Here is a 6,027-nt window from a genome sequence, read left to right on the forward strand (position 1 = left end):
AGTGTCCTTTTTCATCGAGACAATAGAAAAACCTTCCTCGAGGGAGATACTGTCCAATTATCCCTTCAGAAGGGGCTGCTAAAAACACCCTCAACAAGAGGTAATAACTATAAAAAAATTTGCAAAGTGATGGGTGACAATAATGCTTTTCAAAGAGGAGAAGAAACAACAAGGAGATGGATCTCTTTCGATGAAAGAAAGGGAAGAAGATCTCTATATTCTTCCTTTAAAAGGTAGCGGCAACTAGGTAAAGGACTGCCGAAATTCTCCAAGGATATATGGCTACTGTAAACTCTCAAAGAATAGCTATTGAAAAACCTTCAAGGGAGATGAAGAGGTGTTGCTGAAATTACTCCAAGGAAGATGAAAATTTTCATTCCGAAAATTCCAAGGGAATTCTCCACGGAGAAGAGAAGAGGTGGTTGTCCGAATTCACCAAGGGGAAGAGAAGAGGTGGCTGCCCCTTAGAGCAGATTTCTTCATCGAATGAGGGAAATATCTTTTTCCTTCCTTTTGAGGGCTGCCGAAAATTTTCAAGAGGAGTGGACAAGTGGAGGTGTGGAGAAAGTGGTGTATATGGTGAAAAATCACTCCTCATATTGCATAAAAACCAAGTATTATTTTTCTTTTCATAATACTTAATTTGATTTTAATAGGTTTGAGGTTTCTAGGCCCGTTATATCTCTTCCATCTTAACCAGATGTTGAATTTTTCTATAACTCAATTATGAGAATTCATCATAATCATACCAATGATCCAAAATTATCGGTATGACGAACACACTTGCTTAATATTATGATAACACAGATTCAATTTGTAGATTCTGTGTGGAATTCTTTCACTATCCTTGTATGTATTAACTGGAAATCGCTCATAAACTTTTTTATGAGTCATAATATTTGATTATATTAAACTTTATTCACTAAATTCAACTACTTAATTTTACTTTGTTAATAGGAAATAGTGAAACTAATATACTTGTTTGATCCTCAATGGTTTAGGGATACACCTTGCCGTGGTTCACAACTCTTTGTGATGTAAGACGATACTCTTCCGTTATTTGAGCATACCCTTAATACTCTTTCTTTGATCAACTGCTTGATTATAGGATGTCAGAACTAATTCTGATAAGTACGTATTGAATCATGGTAAAAATGTCTAGCAACACTACCCTATGACTTCCTTGGTATCACTGAATAGTGATTGTAAGAACCAATCTATTATGGTTAACGTACAATCTGATCCCTTCATCTCATATATCCAGGTAAAATCTATAACCATTGGTACATTGAGGTTTGAATATTGATTTGACAATCATATAGTGTATCTTATAGTGACAACGCATATACAACTAGGAAACTCCTTTCTTAAAGCACATCTTACATCTCTTATAAGAGACTTCATATACTGTAGAACAATATAGTATATAGGATATCCATACTCATGGGTGTGTGGTAAATCCCCATCTATAATATATTGACTCTTATGTATTTCGTTATTACACTCAATCTCATCACTTAATAACACTAATGAAATCAGTAAACTAGTCAAAGTGTATCCTCAACATATAGAGTCTAAGTGTTGTTTCAAGCTATAAGGACTACTAGTGTATAACCATAACCAAGGACTTATTCACTCGATACATATAACCACTTGGAAAGTCCATGTGACATAATCAAAACATAGGTTCGATCGTCGGATGCTTCCCGCACCAACAATCTCCCCCTTTTTGATTATGGCAATACAGTTCAAAGTTAAGTAACAAATAAGACAGTAAGTACAGAAACTTAAACAAAAAACTTTATTATGCTTTCCCATTGATTATGTTTAAGTTTACTCTTTACTTAACTTTTCTCTCTCCCCCTTTGACATAGATCAAAAAGAAACCTAGGAAAAGAGAAAAATAGTCTATGTAACTTCCTCTCTCCCCCTTTGCTCTATGAATCGCCTTTTGCAAATATTGAATTTTGAAGATATAGCTTAAGTGAAAAGGGACTTAGCTTAATTTTGAATAAAATAATACTTATTTTTGAAAGAGAACTTGTTAGTTTTTGCCTCCAACAAAAATAATCTAAAATTTTAATTTAGATTATTTATTCAGTTGGTCTTTAAGTCCAAGTATGAGTCAAGTTTAAATAGTAATCAAATTATCTAATTGGTGTTGATCAGGTATCAGAGCCCTAAAGTACAGGTAATCTTAATCTTAATATTTCCATTTCCTTTAGTTTGAGAGATACTTTTAGCTAAGTTCCCTTTTTGTCTTTAAAAAACTTTAAAAAGCACTTAGCTAAATTTGAAAATACTTAGCTATAAATTCAGCTTAAAAATGATTGTCTTGAGAAAACTTCTTGCCAAATAGCTAAGTTTAGAGTATAATCTAACTAAGCTTAGTTAAAGAAGACTTGATTAAGTACTTAGCTTAAAGAGGTTTTATGTAAGGGCTTAGCTTTGAAAACATTCTAGAAGAGTTGTAATTTAACAGCCAGGTCATAAATAATTTTAATTTTAAAGTTAAGTTAAATATAACCTGAATTTTTGAAGATAAGTAAAAATAGTTTTTAATTTTGAGGTCAAGTTAAAAATTTTAAAGAAAAACTAATTTTAAAACCGACTCAAAATCACTCCCCCTTAATTAATGCCTTAATAAATTTTTGAGTTCAGGAGTCCAAGCATGAGAGGTAAAAAAATATTTTCCTATCTTTCCATCTCACTCATTCTAGATTAACAAGCATGTTTAGCATATGAGTGAGCGTGAGATGGAGTTGTCTTTGCAATTGATATAAAACATAAGTTTTGAATTTCAAATAATTTTGAAATGAAGTTTTAAAAGATTTTAAAATGATTTTGAAAGATTTTTAAAATAATTTTGAAATGAATTCTTTTAAAGATTTTTAAAATAATTTTGAAATGAATTTTGAAAGATTTTACAAATAATTTTGAAGTTAAGTTTAAAAGATTTTTGAAATAATTTTGAAATAATTTTGAAATTGAGTTTAAAAGATTTTTTCAAATAATTTTGAAGTTAAGTTTAAAAGATTTTTGAAATAATTTTGAAATTGAGTTTAAAAGATTTTCAACGATTACCCAAATCGCATCGTGGCCTCGTCGTGTCCTCGGCAAACCCACCACAAAGTCCATGGTAATGTGATCCCACTTCCACTCAGGAATAGGAATCCGCTGAAGTAATCCTGCAGGTCTCTGGTGTTCAGCCTTCACCTGCTGACAAACAAGACATCTAGCTACGAAATCCGCGATGTCTTTCTTCATACCGTTCCACCAATAGGAACGTCTCAAGTCTCGATACATACGGGTCCCGCCTGGATGGATCGCAAATCGAGAACGATGTGCCTCCTAAAGTAGCTCCTGTAAGACCGAATGAGACTGAGGTACGCATAATCTGCCTCGGAAGAATATAATACCCTCCTCGTCTCGTGTAAACTCGGTCTGCTGCCCGGAAGCTATCTGACTGCCAATAAACTGCAAATGCTGATCACTGGCCTGTGCCTCTCGGATCCTCGTCCTGATCGACGACTGAGCAACCATGGTAACCAGAATACCCTGCTCTGTCGGTCCCTGCTCCTCAAGATCTAACTCAGAAACTCTGAATCAAGTCCGTAAGTCCGAAGTAAAGTCCATCTGGCCTTCCTCCTGAGTGCATCTGCAACCACATTAGCTTTCCCAGGGTGGTAGCTAATGGTACAATCGTAGTCCTTCAGGAACTCCATCCATCTCCTCTGTCGGAGATTAAGCTCCTTCTGAGTGAAAATGTATTTGAGACTCTTATGATCAGTGAGAATCTCAAATGTGATACCGTATAAATGATGACGCCAAAGCTTCAGAGCAAAGATGATGGCAGCTAACTCCAAATCATGCACTGGGTAGTTCTTCTCATGCTCCTTCAGCTGACGAGAAGCATAAGAGACTACTCTGCCGTGCTGCATCAGAACAGCACCCAAACCCTGTAGAGACGCGTCGGTGTAAAGTACAAATCCATCCTCTCCAGAAGGTAAAACCAAAACTGGAGCCGACACTAATCTCCGCTTCAGCTCCTGAAAGCTGGTCTCGCAATCCTCGGACCATATGAACTTCACGCCTTTCCGGGTAAGACGTGTCAGTGGCATAGCAATACGCGAGAAGCCCTCGACAAAACGTCGGTAATATCCGGCCAATCCCAGAAAACTGCGGATCTCCTGAACTGACTTCGGCTGCTCCCAACCGGTGACAGCCTCGATCTTCTGAGGATCAACTGAAATACCTCTGCTAGAAACCACGTGTCCCAGAAAACCAACTGAGGATAGCCAGAATGCACACTTGCTGAACTTCGCGTACAGCTGATGTCGTCGAAGAATCTCCAAGACTGTGCGAAGATGCTGTGCATGCTCCTCCTCGGAACGAGAGTAGACCAATATGTCATCAATGAAAACGATAACAAACTGATCCAGATACTCCAGAAAGATGCGGTTCATCAAATCCATAAACACCGCTGGAGCATTGGTAAGCCCAAATGGCATTACCAAAAACTCATAATGACCGTATCTGGTACGAAAAGCTGTCTTCTGAATATCTGAGTCTCTGACTCTCAGCTGATGATATCCAGATCGCAGATCAATCTTAGAATACACTGATGTACCTCTGAGCTGATCAAATAAATCCTCAATCCGTGGTAATGGATATTTATTTCTGATGGTAACTGCATTCAGCTGCCTGTAGTCAATACACAACCTCATAGTACCATCCTTTTTCTTGACAAACAGAACTGGAGAACCCCATGGTGAAACACTAGGGCGAATAAATCCCCTGTCTAAAAGCTCCTGGAGTTGAACCTTCAGCTCGTTCAACTCTTTTGGTGCCATACGATACGGAGCTTTCGATGTCGGTGAGGTTCCCGGAATCAGCTCAATAGCGAACTCCACTGGCCTTCTAGGAGGCAAACCTGGCAGCTCCTCTGGAAATACATCTGGGTATTCCCGGACAACAGGAACGTCGGAGAGCTGCGAACTACTACTGTCCTCAGTACTGATCAACGACAACAGAAAACCATGACAGCCGTGAGACAGCAGCTTCTGCGCCTGAATCGCCGAAATAATCGAGATGTCGTCGTCTCTGATGCCAGTGAAACTCCACGAGGGTTGGTTCGGAGGCCGGAAGGTGACCACCCTCGTCTGGCAATCAACGGTAGCATGATACACTGACAGCCAATCCATGCCAAGAATGACATCAAACTCGACCATCTCCAATACTAGAAGATCTACCGTAAGTATCATGTTGCCAAAGTCTAACGGGCAACCTCTGATCTCCTGGGTGACGTCTAAAGTATCACCGGACGGTAGGGAGACAGTCAATCGTCGCAACCTAACAGTAGGTAATCTACCAATCTCCCGCATAAAGGTACGGGATATAAAAGAATGCGAACTACCAGTATCAATCCTCTCTGGTAATCGCATGAACACGACCAGTCTCTGGCGGAGGAGGAGGTGGTAACACTGCCAGCGGCTGCTGCGGCTGGGCAGAAGCCTGCCACTGAGGCGCTGCTGGACTATGTGCCAGATAAGACTGAGAGGATGGTGACTGATACTGTGCAGCTGGCTGGGACTGAGTCTGATACTGCCCCTGAGTCGGATAATAAGGTCCTGGAGCAAAACTCTGGGGTGCTACAGAAGCACTGGAGTACTCCTGTCCAAGCATGCCAAATGCTGCTGCGGAGGGAGCTGCTCCCTGCTGACGCTGTGAAGATTGGGCTTTCTGCCCTCCTCGATATGCCCCTGACCTGACCCTCCGGAAGCCGTGTGCTGAGCCTTCAGCTGACAATCTCGGCTCTGGTGCCCTGGCAGTTTGCAATAAAAGCAAACTGACTGTCCCAGAGAGCAAGCTGGGGTGAGGTGATCTCTGGATCCACATCTGAAACAATGAGTATCACCGGAAGGTGGTTGCCGGTTCTGCTGAGAAAACCGGGAACGTCCTGAAGAAGACCGTCCTGATTTCTGAGGCCTACGTGACACCCCAGAAGTACCCTGACCTGACCGTCTG

This window comes from Zingiber officinale, chromosome 8A, assembly GCF_018446385.1.
Source record: "Zingiber officinale cultivar Zhangliang chromosome 8A, Zo_v1.1, whole genome shotgun sequence".
In the NCBI taxonomy this organism is placed as follows: Eukaryota; Viridiplantae; Streptophyta; class Magnoliopsida; order Zingiberales; family Zingiberaceae; genus Zingiber; species Zingiber officinale.